The 18,439-nt window shown below is 45.1% G+C and overlaps 1 long non-coding RNA gene across 1 annotated transcript in view; it reads right to left on the reverse strand.

The window, feature by feature from the left end:
- The window catches only part of LOC135972918 (uncharacterized), a 28,802-nt gene extending 14,463 nt beyond the window's left edge, over nt 1-14,339 (reverse strand). The window contains exon 1 of the long non-coding RNA XR_010589537.1: nt 14,210-14,339. This is a non-coding gene — a long non-coding RNA (uncharacterized LOC135972918). The remainder of the gene's footprint in view (nt 1-14,209) is intronic.
- Nucleotides 14,340-18,439: the final 4,100 nt, after the last annotated feature.

An 18,439-nucleotide genomic window follows, 5' to 3' on the forward strand; every position in this document is an offset into this window, starting at 1 on the left:
TAACTTGGCTGACTCAGTTTAGCTGCACCTGCTCACACCAAGGCTGGGCTTGACTCTAATGGCTGAACATCCCTGTTGCGTATAGCCAGCTGTGCCCTCCACAACTGCATAGTCCAAGCCAGGACCTACAGGCACCTTAAGTAGCAAGTCATTTGGGGACCCTTGCAAGCCAGGGAGAACCCCAGGCGGTGTCTGTGTCCAGAAACCTCAATACTGAATTCCCTTCATTACTGCCGAGTGTTCCTGGGGACACTACAATACCCACAGCGAGGTCAGTGATGTGGGAAGAGATTTGCAGCCTCGCAAAGGACAGTTAGGTGCCCATCTCCTTTTGCCTTTGAAAATCTCCTCTGTAATGTCCTGAGATAATCTCTCTATTAGAAATAACCCCTAATTTCTAGACCAGATCTTTGGCCCAACCAAAGCAGATAATGTTCTCCAGAGACTCCTATCTGAGACACAGTGCATGCCATGAGAGGACTTTGGGGATAACTAGCTAGTCCTCTGCAGACATCCAGAGCAGCAAGTTGTATTCATTAAAATAGCCAGCCCTTTACATTATAACCAAGACAAAGCAGGCAGCAGGACTCTTTTCCAAGAAAGATCTGTGGCTTTTGTATTCTCTTTTCCCTGGATACATTTCAAAAGCTGTAAGGCCCATCCTTTGTATACTTCATAGCTAGCCGATGCTTGGTGTACCCTGCAAGGCCAGAGCCAAGATATTTTTGGATTCCATCCTGATCCTAGAAAATGTGTTTGTAACTTATCAGAATATATAACATTCTTTCTGGGGAGAACAGAGTTTTATCCGTGATCTTTGCCCTCACTCTGAGGAGGATTTAGGGCATATGGCCATTTTTTGTAACGATGCTTTTATTATAAACTTCTTAAGGCAACCAGAGGTCTCAGGCCATGGGGCAGCAAAGGTATCATTAGAGACAGACAGTGTGCCTTGTTAGTCAGAGCACCTGAATTCTGTGACCTTGAGCAAATCATTTCTCCTCGGGGGTACCTCTCATTCCTCTCCCCCCCGTTTACCTGTTAACCTTCACACTGGGATTAAAAATCCAACCCTGCCGAATGCTGGGCACCCTGAACTTCCGCTGAAGCCAACAGGAAAGCAGGATGCTCAGTACTTTGGCATCAGCCCTTTAATCTGTAGTGTGAAACTCAGGTTACACAGGTTTCAGAGTAGCAGCCGTGTTAGTCTGTGTCCGCAAAAAGAACAGGAGTACTTGTGGCACCTTAGAGACTAACAAATTTATTAGAGCATAAGCTTTCGTGGGCTACAGCCCACTTCTTCGGATGCATAGTTCACATGGAAGGAAAGCTGAAAAAGATGGGGAGAATTCAGAGTATTGCTTTTCTTTCCCAACTGCAAAGCCAGGGAAAAAAACCAAACAGCCAGGGGTGTATGTTTGCCTGGTTGGATAAAAGTCACCAGCTACAAGATTGGACTATCCCCTTGGGAATGCTGTTCTGCTATTAATAAAAAAAGATAAACAAACCAGTTTTTGCAAATTCATTTGATTTCACTTCTTCTGCTTCAGGGAACCTTGTTCCAGTCAGTAAGCTCTGCAATAGGAGTGTAGGAAGAGGGCTGCTCAGGCAGAGACAACAAGGGAGGGGAAGGAGAGAGACTCTAACCCCCTCCCTTCCTCACTGTCTCCCAGCAGGACTGGCAGGGGAAAGTCCAAACTGCTGTCAGTGATCAAGGGAATCTGACAGCCCTTAGATCCACGCTGCAACTCAATACACCTGAAATGAGGCTGTTATTTATTTATTTATTCATTCATTCAGACAAAAGTCTCATTTCCTATAGGCTTCCAAAATTCCCTTTAGGAGTTCTTTTAGCTATTGGCAAATGACTGTTACTTTCCCCCTTGCCGGGTTTGAGACAAAGCCTTCCGCTTTCATAGGGTCTGCTTAGGTTAAGGAGCTATTCAACAGAGCATGCGGTGGGGGTAGGGGTCCCATGTAGAAAGGAGACCATCACCTAATTTTAGATAAGGTATAGATGTCCGTATCCAAGACATTAGGCGAATGTTGCACATCCTAGAGATTCGCGCAGGCACAGAGATTGGGAAACTTGTTGATCATTTCCAAGTTACTCAGGTTGTTTGGACCATGTTATAGATGGAGTTATGGATCTGGTTACACATTAACCTGTAATAGTGGAAATTCTGTATGCAAGTTAGACATGCAATTGCATGGTGCATTTTAGGCACTTGCTTTTAAAAAAAAAATCAGACTCAAAGGGCCTGAACCTGAATCCTTGGTCTGAAATTATTCAGCAGCTTTTGCCTATTAATTCTTATTGTAGGACAGGGTGCAGAATTTCAGTTGGTGAACAGAAGAAGTATTGGTGTTGGCCAACACGTAGAGCTGTGAATTATCCATGTGTGAGAGAGAGCGCTACCAGTTCATTGACATCTCCAGACTTGGTTTCCATTCCTTGGGCTGACAGGAATTTGGAGTACTCCAGAGGCAGCAGCTGTTCAGTCAGTTCATCATAGACCTCTAATGGCAGCTGTCACTTCAGTTCTCTGGTGGAATAAAATCCTCCTTGGTTACAAAGAAGGGATCCTAGAGGGTAGTCATCAGGGCCTACCTGGGGTGTGGCAGGTTCTGTGGAGTGTGGGACATTGGGTGTTTATGGTAGAAACATTCACCTGGGTGGGTGCCTGCAGAATGAGGTCTACTTCTCTCAGTATTGTTCATAGGACTCACTTGTGCTCTTCAGTTGATTCCCTGTGCCATCCTTGTGCATCAAGACTGCAGCGTGGCTTTTGTAAGTAATACCAGGTTTGAGGTGAAGTGATGAGTGGGCCGGGGAAACCAAATTCTCAGGTCAGTACAGCGGCACCTTGGCAGCAGGAGGGAGTGTTCCATTGCTGCTGCTCTTGTTCTACCTGCTTGCTGAGGAACGCTGCTGGGCCTGCCCCTATTCTACCTTGTTCCCACGGCCCGCTGGGGATAGCAGCTGGTGGCTCCTTCATGGAGCTGTGAGCCCGGGCGTGTATCTGGCACAGTTCGACACCTGCCCCTTCTGTGGCATCAGGGAGACCCTGGCACATATTTACCTGGAGTGCGCCAGGTTGCAGCCCCTTTTCCGGCTCCTCCAGAACCTTCTGCTTAGGCTGTGGCTGCACAACCTAAGGATAGCTCAGTGGTTTGAGCATTAGCCTGCTAAACCCAGGATTGTGAGCTCAATCTTTGAGGGGACCATTTAGGGATCTGGAGCAAAAATCTGTCAGGGACGGTACTTGGTCCTGCTGTGATGGCAGGTGACTGGACTCAATGATCTTTCAAGGTCCCTTCCAGTTCTATGAGATAGGTATATTTCCATATAATAATAAAAATACCTCCAGATTTATGCATACCCTATCTGGGGCCCCACAAAATCGTGAGACCTCCTCGTCAGCCTAGCTTTAGTCCAGGTGGCCATCTATAAAACCAGGAGGAGGAAGCTGGAGGGGGAGGTGCTCAGCGACTGTGGGGCCTATTTCTTTTCCTCCCTTGGTTTATGTCTCCAGGCAGAGTTCCTCTGGGCTGTGTCTGCTGGCTCCCTAGACACCTTTGAGAAGCAGTGGGTGCTGTCCGGGGTTCTCTGCTTGGTGTCCCCTTCTGGATCTCTGATTTTGAACCTGTGACCCTCATTCCTGACCCTGTTTTTCATTTGTTGTCCCCCATAATTATCTGAACCTCAACAGAGGCCTCTAGTCTCCTGTGTTCTCCATCTGGTACCTTTCATCAACACTGCATTGTGCTTATATGAACACACGCACACAAGTTTGAAAAAAAGATAATTTCCTCATTATGTTCTCGGTGATTGTGAAAAGAGAAAGTGAGAGCAGCACCAGAGACGGTGTGGATGGTGTGTTAACAGCTGCATTAGCTATAGAGGGGCAGTCAAAACAAGATGTGTAATACCCCACCCAGGCTGCCCTTTAATTTGCTGTTACATGGAGTAGAAGATTTGAAAGCATATTTCTGGGTAATTAATTCAAAGAGTGATTCTAATGGCTAATGCTGTCATTTGTGACTGCAAGGGAGGTCTGGGGCTGCATCAGTCAGTGAAGGGAAAGGAAAACACTTTGAGGTCAGAAGCAGATGTTAAAATATTTTGACAGCCCACATGCAAGAGGCTAACTTATAAAATGCTTTAGCCACCACCTTCCAAGAGGACTGGAACGGAATCCATTTATTTCTCTCCAGTAGGTCACTCAGTAGCTATTGGCTCGGACACTGGACTGGCCATTAATCACCATCCCCCATCTGGTGAGTGAAGCCATCCTTCACTAACAATGCCCAGCAACCTAGATGGTATCTACATTCTGTGTCACAGCAGAGCAATATTAGGAGGGATTTGGTCTCACTTTAAATTAACTCAGAAATTTTCAGTGACACATGACATAACCTTTAGCTTCACCTCTGCTGACTGTTAGTCAATGCAGCTAAAGTCCTGCACATCTCTATGAAAATTTACATTTAGTGGCACCACTAAAGTTCCATTCATGTCCATTGCTACATCTTTCCTTCCTGAGAGCTATTTAATCAAACCATTGAAGCTTGCTGGTGAGCCAGTATGTAACTCGTGGGGACTGTTCACTTCTGCATTTCCTAGGTGTCCACATGGCATTTACTAAATGTCCAAAAAGTCCTGTCCCAGCATGCACTAGGCTCAGTATAGAATCTGGAGAGGATTCCCTGGGGTCAGTTTTTTCCTTGGTTTTTCCACAGTCTTGGTTAGGAATCTGGAAGGAATGGACCCCCCTGTAGCGATGCCCATTGACTTCCATATCTTTCTTGTTGTTGAGAAAACACCCAGAGTGAACAGACTGTACATGAAAAAAACCTTGACCATGAAAAATAATGAGTAGGAGATTTGGTTTGTTTGAATTTTGAAGGAAGGTTTGGGTCACGTTTTATTGTGCCTAAGCCACATTGCCCATCTCTAGAGTTTGTATCAATTCTTGAAATATGGGGTGTTGATAAACTGGAAAGAGCATTCATCACTTGCTCCTAAACTTTTGTGTAGTGTTGTGGTGCACTGGAAATAGCTGCAGTATTTCATATCAACTCAGAGATGGCCACATTTGAGTGGTAAATGAAGTGATCCGTGTTTGTGTGTAGTTTTTATATGGGTTTTGCTCTGTTTTTCAGTGGACAAAACTTATGGAGTTAGAAAAAAGGAAAGCACAGGAAGTTTGCATGCAGACACACACACACACACACACACACACACACACACACACACACACACACACACACACACACACTATATAGATGTATACACACTTGGCCAGATTTTCACTAGACTTAAGGCATGCAAACCCATGCACAAAATGTAATGCACAACTGTATTCTTAATTTACATGCAAACACTAATTTCCCACACCAATTAGGTAATTGCATGTACAACTGGCTAATTGGTTGTATTTGTGCATTCAACTATAGTTATTACATGCCTAATTACAGACATATTTGGTGCATGTTTGCAAGCATAAATTGCCTGAAAAGTTTGGCCTTGCCTATAGAATTTACAGTTCTGTAAGGCACCTGGTGCTATAGTGTGAAAGACTATACACATAAAAACAATCTTTCTAGCTGAACACATTTTTCACCAGCAGTGCTCCACGAAGGCAAATAAATGACTGTGTATATATAGGTATACAATTAAACCATTACTTACACAGTATATCTCCAGGTACATGAAAAAATCAATAAGGAATGTTCCCAGATCAGCAGCAGTCATCAATCCCCTTTGCAATCAGTAAATATCTCCCTCCCTGTCCCTGCCAAAGGACACAGAAGACAGAACACAGATGCAGTCCTTATATTCCCTTCAGAATATCTGACAAAAAACCTTTCTCCCCTCATGTGATAATAATGGAACTGACTGGACTGTCAGGGGTGTGCCAGAGCTTTATGCTTGGCTGACCCAGAGTGCTGGGCTGCTATTTCTTCACACTCCACTGCCTTTTAGCTCCATGCAGAGGTTGCCTCAAGCAGCCCCTGCCAGCCTTCTTGATATTTTGGACACAGAGTCCTGAATGAGCAATAAGAAGGCAGTGTTTGTGGGGAGTCAGAACTGCTCTCTTTCCTCTCTCAGCTGGTCTAGCAAGGAGCTCAGGGATGGCTGGACAAATGAGACCTGCTTCCTCAGGAAAAGGAGGGAACATATTGACAGCAGTGGAGGGACTTTATTTCACCACCTAATTATGAGGAGGCCTGGAGAAGGCTGAGAAGGATTTTTTGCACTCCATTCCTTCCTGGCAACATTCTTAAACAGAAGAGAACTTTCCCTATTGAAGGTTAAAACAAAGCCATATTCTGAGGGTCTCCAATGTGAATTTAAAACACACACACAATATTTAACTGCTAACTATAGCCTTTGACTTACAGCTTTGCTTATTCATGATAATGGTGTGGTAACCAATTCCTGGTGATGTCAAGCAGAACTGAACTGGATTTAGAGATGGGCAGTGTTCAGACGCTGATTAGCTTTATGGTTTGAGGATCAATCAGGATGAGGAACTGAGCTCTGGTGCATTCTGTATCAGAATCTCTGTCTTTTGACCCTGAATGGCAGATCAGTTATTCCTGCGAAATTCTTCACAGGTGGGGAAAACGAGGCATATAGAAGTGATGTGACTTGTCTAAGGTCACCCAGCAGATCTACAGCAGAGCTGGTTTTGGAACCCAGGTTTCCTGAGTTCTGTCGATGACACCTTCACACTGTACATTACAACTCCCTGTATATTGTTAAGACATATTGCAACTGGTAAAAACAACCTTTTACTCCTATTACTATGCCATAACCAATACAGCTACAAGAAAGCAAGATCTCATCTCTTCTGCTTCAGGCATCCTCAGCAAAAATTGCCAGCTAGGCTTCAGTTGCAGAATCAATATTGCACACTAGTGATGCTGTAGGAAGTAGAAAGACCCCAGCTTGATTTTCAGATCCTGGCCGAGTTTAACTTTGCAGCATTTAGGAATATGAAAATTTTTCTTTTGATTTTCAAACTGGGCAAATTTAGTCTAGCAGCCAGTGGAATCAAATGAAACATGGACTCCCTCAATATTATTTTAGAGTCACTTTTCTGACTGCAGCCAAATGTTTTGGATCATGAATATTTAAATACCATGGCCAAAATTTTCAAACCTGAACATCTTAAGTTTCACTCCTAAGTCAATTTTTAGGCACTTAGGGTATGTCTACACTTAAAACACTACAGCTGCAGCACAGCAGCTGTATTGCTGTAATGCTTCAGTGTAGACACTACCTGTGCCAATGGGAGGTGTTCTCACATCAGTGTAGTTAATCCACTTTCCCAAGAGCCGGTAGCTAGGTCAAGGGAAGAATTCTTCTGTTGACCTAGTTCTGTCTACTCCGGGGGATAGGTCGGCTTCACTACATATCTCAGGGGTGTGGATTTTTCCACCAATGTAAGTTTCCAGTGTAGACCAGCCCTTATGGTATGTCAACACTATGGAGACTATACCAGCATAACTAGGTCTCCGTAGCTATGCTGGCATAACCCCGTAGTGTAGATGCAGCCAACAACAAAGGAAGGGCTTTTTCTGTTGGTGTAGAAACACCACTCCCCGAATGACAGTAGCTATGTCGACTGAAGTATTCTTCAGTGCAACTATGTCTGCACTGGGGGTTAAGTTGGCATCGCTATATTAGTGAGGGGTGATTTTTTCACACCTTTGACCTAACTTTTAAGTATAGACTAAGCCTTAAGCAGTTGTTTTCAAGCATGCTGAGAACCCAGCAGCTCCCATTTACTTTTAGTGGGATAAATGCTTAGCGCCCACAAATTCTAGTGAACTCAAAGAGTGCTGCAGGTGTCCAACACCTTTGAAAATGAGGCTACTTTTATTTAGGTACCAATGCATGAAATTACTTTCAATGGGTCTTCTGCTCCTAAATCTGGTAGGTGCTTGTAAAAATCTCCCCCCAGGTTTGAAAATGTTGGCTAAGTAATATTATTATTACTACCACCAACTTGTTAGTGCCCTTGCTTAAAACGTTGCCTTTAACGTCTATCACTGCTGAAGCTAATGCAATGCCCTTTGCACCTCAGGCAGGGCTGTGCTTTAAGAAGCTCTGTTTCTCTGATTCATGTCCAGACTATATAATCAGGGATAGGAGAAAACCTGGAACAAAGGTCTTAGAAGTTACCTCCTGGGTTGAGAGAAACTTTCTCTTACCTTTGAAAACTACAGTGTTTTTTCTACTTAAAATAAAAACATGGTGTCTGCAAAATTTCTACAACTTCATAAAACTACTGCAGACTTTTTGTGAAATCCCCATGCATACTCTTCTGAGATGGAGAGGACAAAATATCAGATATCAATCCACACAAAATCTGGTGGGAAGGGAGATCAAATACATTTTCTGTCACTCGGTTGACATATGTTTTAAAAAAAGCTAGAATTTTACTTCTGATTAGCGATGGACAAAAAATTGGTATTGGGCCATCAACACGAGTGTAGCTCCCTACCCATTGTTAGGGTGATTTATGTCATGTGCACATGCGTCTTGCCCTGCTAACAATGGATTCTAGTTGGGCCTAACGCTAGTGGAGTTGCTGCCAAATAAATAATGCTGAGTGTTCAAAAGTCATGTCCTAAGACCGTTGTTTCTTCCTTTTGGTCTTTGTGGCACAACTGGCAGCCCTCATGACGACTCTACAAATAGAAATGTGCCTGTGTTTTGTCTAGCATTGAAGAGAAGACCAGCCATGGGACAACGGAGGAGAAAGGGCAACGGCGGAGCAGGGGGAAGCGGGTGACACAGTAACAGGAAGCAGTTACAGCGGAGGGAATGAAGCACAATGCACGAGGGCTAGAGGCACTAGCCTTTCACGTCTGGAGAAGGGAGTTCAGATTCTGGGTTAGACCTCAAAGAGAAATTAGTCTGGTCCAGGTCTTATCCTATCCCCCTATTTGAATATATCACAAAACAACCGGTTCCTTAATATGCTCAAATTCAGCCAAATTAACAGTAAAATCATTACCTGGAATATTCGGGGTGTGGGATTCAGTACTGGAACAGCAGGGGGGAGTGGGACGCAGTCTAAGAGTGAAGTGCATTGGCAGAGTTTGTTTCAGGGGACAGGACTGGAATAACAGAGGGATTACAAATCAAGAATGAGGTGCATTGGTAGAGCTCTACTAAGGTCTGAGGAAAGGAATAATGGATTAGGACAGAGATGCTTTGCAGAGCTCTCGTGGGTGCCTAGGAATGGAATAGCAGGTAGTGTTGCAGGTCAGGATTAGGGGATTTACGGACAGAGCTGTGTATGGGAGCCCAGGGCTGGAATAGCAGTGAGTGCTGCAGGTCAGGACTGAGCTGGATTGGCAGAGGTGTTTGGAGGCAGGAAATGCTTGCACAACACCTGCTCCCGCTGTAACTGCCTGGAGCCACTATTAACAGTCCATCACTTTCAGAAGAAGCTAACTCATTCAAAAGCACCTAAAGAAAAAAGACTTTAAAACTTGTCAAAAGAATGATAAATAAAATAGCTGTATAAGAAGGCCCATTTACATTGGTAGGGTTTTTAAAATAGCATTTAGAGGGAAGGCATCGTCCCCACTTTTGTCTGTGCTTGTAGTTTTCTCAGGCGATCTGAAATTTCAGAAGTTAAGAAAAAAACATCGCACTGTCTATCCCAAAGAAATGCAATACAATCTGATTTCACCTCTTTCTCTCACGCCTGAATGTGCTCATTTTGGCTTACAAAGGAAAGGCACAAAAGAATGGTAAGAAAAGGAATCAGATGGTGCCGCCCGATACGGTTTCACAGCTAAAACATGAAAATGAGCCCAGCTTCTTCCGCCGATGGTTGGGTCTGGAAAATAAGTTATTATTCTTTTAAAAGGGACTTCATTTAAAGGGAAGTCATTCGGAATGCAATCAAAAGCCCTGTTTATTGTGACTTAATAGAACAGTTGTCTCTTGCTCCCTAAAGCCAGCTGGAGCTGGGAGTGCTGTGGAGACAGCATACTAAGCCTCCCTAGGAGGAGAGGATGCTAGAGGCATTCTACAGCACACCTTCTGTCAGATCTAGCACTGCATACACAGGCTGCAAAGGGAGCTCTATTCTATTCTACTCAGGTTCTTATACCTGGACTCCATGCAGCTGTCCTTGGTTGACGCAAGGTCACCATGAGGAGGGCCCTTGAGGAAGACATTGTGTAAATCAAGGGGACGAAGTTCTATGAAGGGCCTCCCTTGCCCACTCTCCCACTCCTCCAAAGCCCCTCACTAAGTAGAAGACTTTGCATTTTATGGCCTGAAAATCATTAATGCATATAAAGGGCTTGATTTTCCTTTCGCACTGAAGTAATTGAATTCACACAGATGTAAACAGGAAGAGAATCAGTTCCCCAAATCTCAGGTTTATAGGCTCTTTGGCTGGGCATATTTCAAAGGATTGGATCCCTCAGATGTATATTTTGCAGGGCTGCTTTTGCAGGCTCCATTGCCATTCCCGATCCCTTCTCGCACCCTAGTGGCTTCTGCTTTGTCAGGTCAGTGTGAAATCCAAAAGAAACTGCAGTATTTGAGTTTTCAATTCAGAAGGTTTTATTACTGTATTGTATCCTGGTGAAACAACAGCTTAACACAAAGTGAAAGGGGGAGGAGGAGAATTACTGGGGAATTTTCCCCCCACCCCTCAAAAAAGTTTTGTCTGGCCAAAACAGGCAGACAACGTCTGAGCAAGTTACCTCTACTCCCCTAGTAACTGAGTTAAAGCTGTCTCAGCAGTCTAATTCACCTACAGTGACCCTGTCATTGCAATTTCTCATGTATATCTGTGTATTTTATAACTCAGTGAAGTCTCATCTTCCCAGCCTTCTTCCATAGGTCTCAAATGAAAAACTTTTAGCAGAAAGCTAATGGCTCTAGCCAGAACACTTGGGGATTCATATACCCAGGCAAGTTGATCAGCTACTCTTTAGTTTAGACAAGCACGCTATCAACTCTGCAGCGGCTGATCCAGTTCAGAGCCATTGAGGTGGTCTTCAAAAATATTCCCTTTGTAACAATATCATAGCACCAGTGGTGGTTGAAACTATGAGATAAATGGCCATATTATTGTACACCGCTAACCTACGGCTTCCCCCTCATCTTCCTTGTCCAGTTGACAAGGTAGTGATAGGCTTGAAGAAATCTTGGATCTGGCTTTGGATCCAAGTGCGCAGTTTGAATCTACAGTGTATCCTATAATAGGCCACACATTAACACACAAAACTTCCGCGAAGTTCACACTCAGATGAGAATTTTGAACCTCTATATTCCAGGGTGTTTGGATGTGGGATTTCGGTTCTGCCATCTGTGGGGATGTGAAGTTCAGACTCAGGGGTTAGATTCAGGCCCATCGCTAAAAGAAGCCACCATTAAAAACCAGGAGGAACTTCTGTTCAACAGAACCCAAGAACATGTAGATTGTGCTATGTATGGCAGGATAAGTCCTTACCTAATCTTTGTTTAACCAAAGGGGACTATTACTGTCTGCATCCAAAATCAGAATGTGTGGCTGCTGGAAGAAGACTGAAGAGCTGTGCTCTCAGAAGGGAAAATGGGATATAACAAAACAATAGAACTTAGGCCAGGAGTGTCTTGCTGCTGGTCCCATGGAAAAGATCCATTGAGTAGGGTGGGTATCAAGGCAGTGCAGGCTGGGCCGCGGAGAACGGGTTTGGGCCCCGTTGAAAATTTTTTTTGGGCCCCCCAGCAAGGGCGGACAGGCTAAACAGGGCCGACGGGGGGTGAAGGGGCGGGGGAGAAGCCAGGCCCCAGGCCCCCTTCCAGACCGCCGGGCCTTGGTAATTTGTACCAGCTTCCCTCCCCCGTCGGCCCTGAATGCAGGTGTTCCAGGTAGGCCCGTATCGCAGGCTATAGTTGAGTTTTACTCCCAAGTATGAGACAAATGGATGGAATGGCAATGGCCATCCTTGGACACAGATTGAAATGGGCTGATTGGCAAGACGATTTGTTCAGATGGCAAGTAGTTGCCACTGTCTCGGTTTCATTGAGAATTTTCTCCATCGCTGGAAGTAAGTGTTCAAAATGTCCGTATCTTGGCTGAGATGTGAAAGTCGTTTCCAGTGTCAGCAATACAGATATCAATATACATATACCTGGAACACCTGACAGTGAAGATCTCGTCCCTTGATACAAAAACTGATGGGAACCTCCTGAGCAAACCTTTTGGTCCTCTGTAAGTCTATATTGGTACTGGTGTTTGCTCCACCTGAATACTGCTCTGAGGTCTGGGGGCACAGCTGCCACATCAGCTTGTCGACACTGAGCTGAATTCAGCCACTCACATTATTAGTGGCTGCTTGAATTGTATGCCGACCTCCGGTCTGTATTCATTAGTGCTCATAGCAACACCAGACCTTTGACAAGATACCACTACTGTTAAGTCTGCTTGGAGAGCTGCAACAGAAGAAACAAACTTACTATATCTCAGTTTGACTGATGCCCCAGTCTCAGAGAGGGAACAACGCACTGCGCCAAATTGAAGGTCTGCTCATATTCAGGGGAGGGATCTCACTCCTAGGGACCAGGATCTGACACCACAGCTGATGTCTCAATGCTCCTTTGCTATGGAGCTCACACACCCTTGGCTTTACCATGCACAGATGATCAGCACCGCCAGGGAGCCTCAAATTATATCCTTTGTGGCAGACCCAGACCAGTAGGGTACAGGAGTCTGGTAGAGGGCAAATATACTGGTCACTGGATGAGTAGTTTTATGTTCCCTGAGTGACCAGAGCAGGGGCTGCACTAGAGTAATCAGGAACCTGCTAGAACCAGTTCAGGCAGGCAGGCTAATTAGGACACCTGGGGCCAATTAAGAAGCTTCTAGAATCAATTAAGGCAGGCTAATCAGGGCACCTGGGTTTTAAAAAGGAGCTCACTTCAGTTTGTGGTGAGTGTGAGGAGCTGGGAGCAAGAAGCACAAGGAGCTGAGAGTGAGAGGGTGTGCTGCTGGAGGACTGAGGAGCACAAGCATTATCAGACACCAGGAGGAAGGTCCTGTGGTGAGAATAAGGAAGGTGTTTGGAGGAGGCCATGGGGAAGTAGCCCAGGGAGTTGTAGCTGTCATGCAGCTGTTACAGGAGGCACTATAGACAGCTGCAGTCCACAGGGCCCTGGGCTGGAACCCGGAGTAGAGGGCGGGCCTGGGTTTCCCCCCAAACCTCCCAATTGACCTGGACTGTGGGTTCTTCCAGAGGGGAAGGTCTCTGGGCTGTTCCCCAACCCACATGGTGAATCTCTGAGGCAAGAAAATCCGCCAATAAGCGCAGGACCCACCAAGATAGAGGAGGAACTTTGTCACACCTTACAGAGTTGAAGTATCGATGGGAGAAAGTCTAAGTAACACACTAAGTAAATTCAGGAATCCATCGCTGCACCAGCCTCCGTCTCCACGTGATGGTAGATCCTGGACCAGGCTCAACAAGCTAGTCTATGGTTGGATCAGGGTTGCCACAACCATGCACTGGCTTGGACTGGTTTCCTTTCATCTCTGACTGCGGGGCAGCATCACGCACAATAATTCATGTGGTGGAAGAGTGCCTAAGCCAACATCTGAAGGGTGGTCTACAATGCCCAACCTTCCCTGATACACAGGCCATCTTCTGGTTACAGAACCTGGACATCATACTCTGATATCTGCATATGAGAGAGAGAGTAGTGGGGGTGACAGAGTTCCCCTCTCACTCCCCACAAAATCAACACCACCATAGGCTGTGTGTGTCAGGGGCTGCTGGGCAACTCAATGAGGCAGGATTGGAGCCAGTTCAAGCAGGTGCAGGTGGATACTGGTGTGGGACCAGCTAGTGAGAGCAGGCTGGAGGCCTCAGACAGGAATGGGAGCAGGCTGGAAGCCCAGGCAGTCTGTAACACCACAAGGCAGAAGGAGAGTTCCCAGCCGAGTGGTGATATTGCATAGAATGGCTCACTGCCATTTCTGAGGTAATAAGCAGCTGCCCCTGGAAGTCATCTGACCTGCTCCTGGCTTTTGGATTGGCAGCTGCAGCACACCAGAAGAATGAGTCATCACAGGTTCTGGCTGAGGAATTACCTCACAGTGTGGAACATTCCCCCCCAGACCTTTATGGTCAGGGATGTATGTGCTGCATTTACCAGCATTGTCACCAATCAGCTACCCACCTTGTCAGGCGCACATTCAGTCACCCTCTAGGAGCAGGCAATGTTATGCTCGTTTCCATTCTGAGGGAACCAATTCTGTTGATGAACCCCATCGATGGCATGTGGTGCTGGCCCAGTCCTTGGATCATCGGATGACGGCATTCCCTAACCAGAGCACAAAGCAGTCAGAACATTGCCCTCTTTGGGCGGCTGTAGATTCCTCTTGTGTAGAGGTATCCCTGGGTCATGTAAAGCTGGCACAGCTGTCTCTATGACACTTACTTCTTGATACCCACGCTATAAAGGGGCATTCCAGAGTGCATGAGGGATGGGAGAGAGCATGGCTGGAGTTCCTTATGATCAGTGATCGTGGGCAGGCAGAACAGCACCCTGGGGGACAAGCCAGCCAGTGAAATTTAGAGCAATCCTGAGGCTGCTCTAATTTATACCATGGCATCCACCAAGATTGTAAACAGTGTCAAGCTGGTTTAAAGCCACTTTTCTCCATACTCAGGACCTGTAGCTTGGCCAGACCTGAGGGGCTGGCCCTAAATCTTCCCCTGTGTGGAATATAAGAGAAAAAAATTGTTTGCCTTTCCCAAGGCATAATAATGGTGCAGAGTTTTAAAATAAAAGTTCTCCCCTTCCAAGGTTCAGACATGAGAGCGGCCTGCCTGAGCTTAATGCCCTCGCTACCCCATCACCACTGCTTGCTTCCTTCTGCTTTTGTACCCAACAGCTGGGCTTGAACCTTGATAGATTACTGAGCCCAACTGCATGGCCCCACCAACCTTTCAACCTTCCCTGTTTGCTTCTACACTCCTACATGGCCAGCAGGAAAATGGGATTGGGCCAGAGAAAGTATTGCGGAACCATGGCCAAACCTCCAGCAGCCTCATGGAAAACAGGTAGGTTCTACGTCCCATCATAGCACTAAATATTGTTAGTATTAGACAAGAGCATCTGAAATGCAGATTGGAAACAAGAGTTTTGCCCTGAAGTTCAGAAGTGGACTAATAATATCAGCAATTCAGAGAGATTTTCTTTATAGAGATTTCTTTATTAATACAGATTTCTTTATACAAATGATGTACTGGTGGTTTGAATATCAACCATCAAAGTCATCACTCTAACTTTAATATCAAGGGGGTTATGTTTTCTTTATATCTTTTAATATTCCATATGCTGGTCATACAATACATTTCTTTGTATTCTTGTCCCCTTTTATTCTCGTTATTTGTTCATTTGATGCAGTTCACCATTCATGACTTATCTTTTGGTGGCAATTTAATTACTGGATCTATATTATTATTATATTTTTTAAAAATGCAATAAGAAGTTTCAATACAAAATACTGAAGGCAATTCAGTTTCCATCAGTGAGAGAGGAAAGTGGACACATTCACTGGAAGAGGAGAGAATACCAGGATATAACACTTTAAATAAAATAATAATAATAATATAATAGCGCTTTGTGTTGCTTTAACACCTTCCACCTGAGGTCCCCAACAACTTGAGAAATATTAAGACTACCTCACTCTTGTACAGCACTTTTCATCTGCAGACCTCAAAGTATTTAACAAAGGTGGATCAGCAGTATTACATCTATTCAACAACTGTGGAAACAGAGGCCCAGAAAAGTGAAGTGATTTTACCAGGGTTATACAGCAAGCCAGTGGAAACGTCAAGAATAGAACCTAGGTCTGCTGAGTCCCAGTCTAGTGACCAATCCATCGGACAGTACCACCCCTCATGTAGTATCACAGACCCTCGCCTTGTATGATAGGTAATAAATGCCTCTCTTTTCTTGTTTGCCAAACAACCATCCTCTTTTTCTGAAATCTTTCCTTAAAATGTGGTCCATCCACAGAACCTGAGGCCCAGCATTCCTTTCACAGCTCAAGCTTGGAGCTCTCCCTTCGCATCATATGTGTCTGAACAGCTTATCTGTGTCTGCAGTAGGCTGTAAGCTCCTTGGGGCAGGGATCATGCCATCTCATATGCTTGTAGAATGTCTGGAGCACTTCCAGAGTTGGGAACAGTAGCAGTTTAGCCAAGACACCACACCCAGGCTCTATCTGATCTTTAATAACCTTGTACGGTTAAGATCTTGGTTTTACATCACATTTGAAAGATGATGTCTCCAGCAGCACAGTGTCTCCTAGCAAGTGCAATGCTGGGGCATTGGGTCCAATGGTAACTTGGAGGGAAGAGCACCACCTACTGAATCACTAGTACTACTTCCCATAGGGGTTTAGTGTTTCTTGGAGTCTACAAAGTACAGCGCCACCCTCACAAGGTCTGATGGGAGCAGCACAAGCTGTGGCCCCAATAACAGGTGGGCAGATCCCTGCAACTGGACAGAGGGCTGTTGACTTTTACATGGGCAGAGGGCTCTGCAGGATCATGGGCTATGTACCTATATTTTCCTGAGACTCTGAATCCATGACTAGGCATTGTGAAAGACATTATTTTCTGGTCAGCAAAGTGTTTAAAGAACGTTTTTTAAAAAAAATATACCAGTCAGTTTTCTTTTATGTAGCCTTTTTTTTTTAATGAAACCACCAAAAACATTTCCAGCCCCCAATTTATCACACAGACACAAAATGCTCACAGGAAAATGAGAGGGGAGAAAAGGAGCTAGAAAGGCAGTCGTGAAATTGGCATGTGTCTAGTGGAATTTTTTTTTTTTTATTATTACCATGGTATTATTGTATCTGCGAGCCAAAACAGCAGCACTCCCTGGTGCCAACTCCAGCTGTTCCTCTCTTGTAAAATTTATGAGCTGTTTTCAACAGCTTGAATAGATCTTGTGACGGAACTTAGGTGTAGCCACTAAGATATTTTTAATTGTTGCACTGTTGTCAGGTTTCCCTGTGCCACAAAGCATGCTGTTAGTTGGTTGATTAGTGTCTGAGATGCCAGCCTCTCAGGTCACTGAGCTAAAGAAAAAAGTCAATCTTGACTTCTGATCAGCTGCAAATACTTGCTGGGAACACAAACAAACAAAGCCTGCTGAAGTACTTTTAAATAAGCAAGTGCAATAGAAGAAGAATTCGATAGAATTGTTTGTTTTTAAGCTTCACAGAGCAATGAGCATAGCACGGCCCCCTGGGGTGGCAACTCCACCAGTTTTCCTTTGCTAAGCAGGATCAGGCTGAGACAATAGCAGGATAGCAGTTTGGCAGGAAGTGCACTGGTGAGTCATCTGGCGGAGTCTTCTCTGTGCCGAACCCGCGGCCCATTGTTATGGCACGCTACGCTGCTGCAGGGGCTGCCTTTCAGGCTGGTGTACCACTGAGGTCCTGACCACATGTTATTAGTGATTGTCGGGCACTTGTAAGGATAGGAGTGTTAACTCTGGTGTCCTGGCCAAACTTCAAGTCTGATCATTACATTTTGCTTTTCTTTCTTCCCCTGATGCTTTAATTAGAGAAGCTATTCTTCACTTCCTGGCCTTCAGCAACCTACTCTGTAGCGCTGCCGCACTGTTCTCATGGCTGCCGCATTCTTTCTCAGAGATGATTACATTGTGGCTGTGGATGAAACGAGCTACTTCCTGTGTGGGCTGTGTCTATACTAGACTTTCTTTTCTTAAAATCTCCAAGCATTGCTAGTCATGCAGGTCTAATGAGGGGAGCAGTAGTGTAGTCCAGACCCTCGCCTCTTCACCACTGTGTTGTCTAACCATGCTCACAGCAGTGCTAAACAACATGGTTGTTAAAACATCCATGGCACCTTGTCTACATTAGTGCTCCCACTGTTGCTACTGTATGGGGGGTTGCTACTGTGCCCCATGCTAACACAGTTGTTGCTTTTTGTCCTCTCTAGTGGCTGAACCACATAAGAGGTTAATGAGCCCGCTACTGCCTTTGAGCTAACAGACCTAGTCCTTAACTCAGTTAGTAGGAGCTCATGCTTTTAGATCAAGAAATCTTGGGTTCAATCCCTGCAGATGAACCAAACATGGATGGGCTGCCACTTTTCACATCACCTCTGGACAGGTTATTGCGGGGACTAAAGCCAGCACTTTTAGATCTAATATCTAGATTCTCTAGTGTTTGAGCTAAATTACCAAAGCCATTAGCTCAGAGTCATACTCAAACCTCCACAGATTTTTCCAGGCACTAGAGTGGGAGAAAGATCCGCACTCCACCAGCAAGGATTAGAGAGCGTGGCCTTTTATCATATCTGGCTGTAATGCAAGAAACCTACAGGCCTGTATCCTGTAAGATATTAGCTGGAGCATAAG

The sequence above is a fragment of the Chrysemys picta genome, chromosome 7 (genome assembly GCF_011386835.1).
Source record: "Chrysemys picta bellii isolate R12L10 chromosome 7, ASM1138683v2, whole genome shotgun sequence".
Taxonomy (NCBI): Eukaryota; Metazoa; Chordata; order Testudines; family Emydidae; genus Chrysemys; species Chrysemys picta.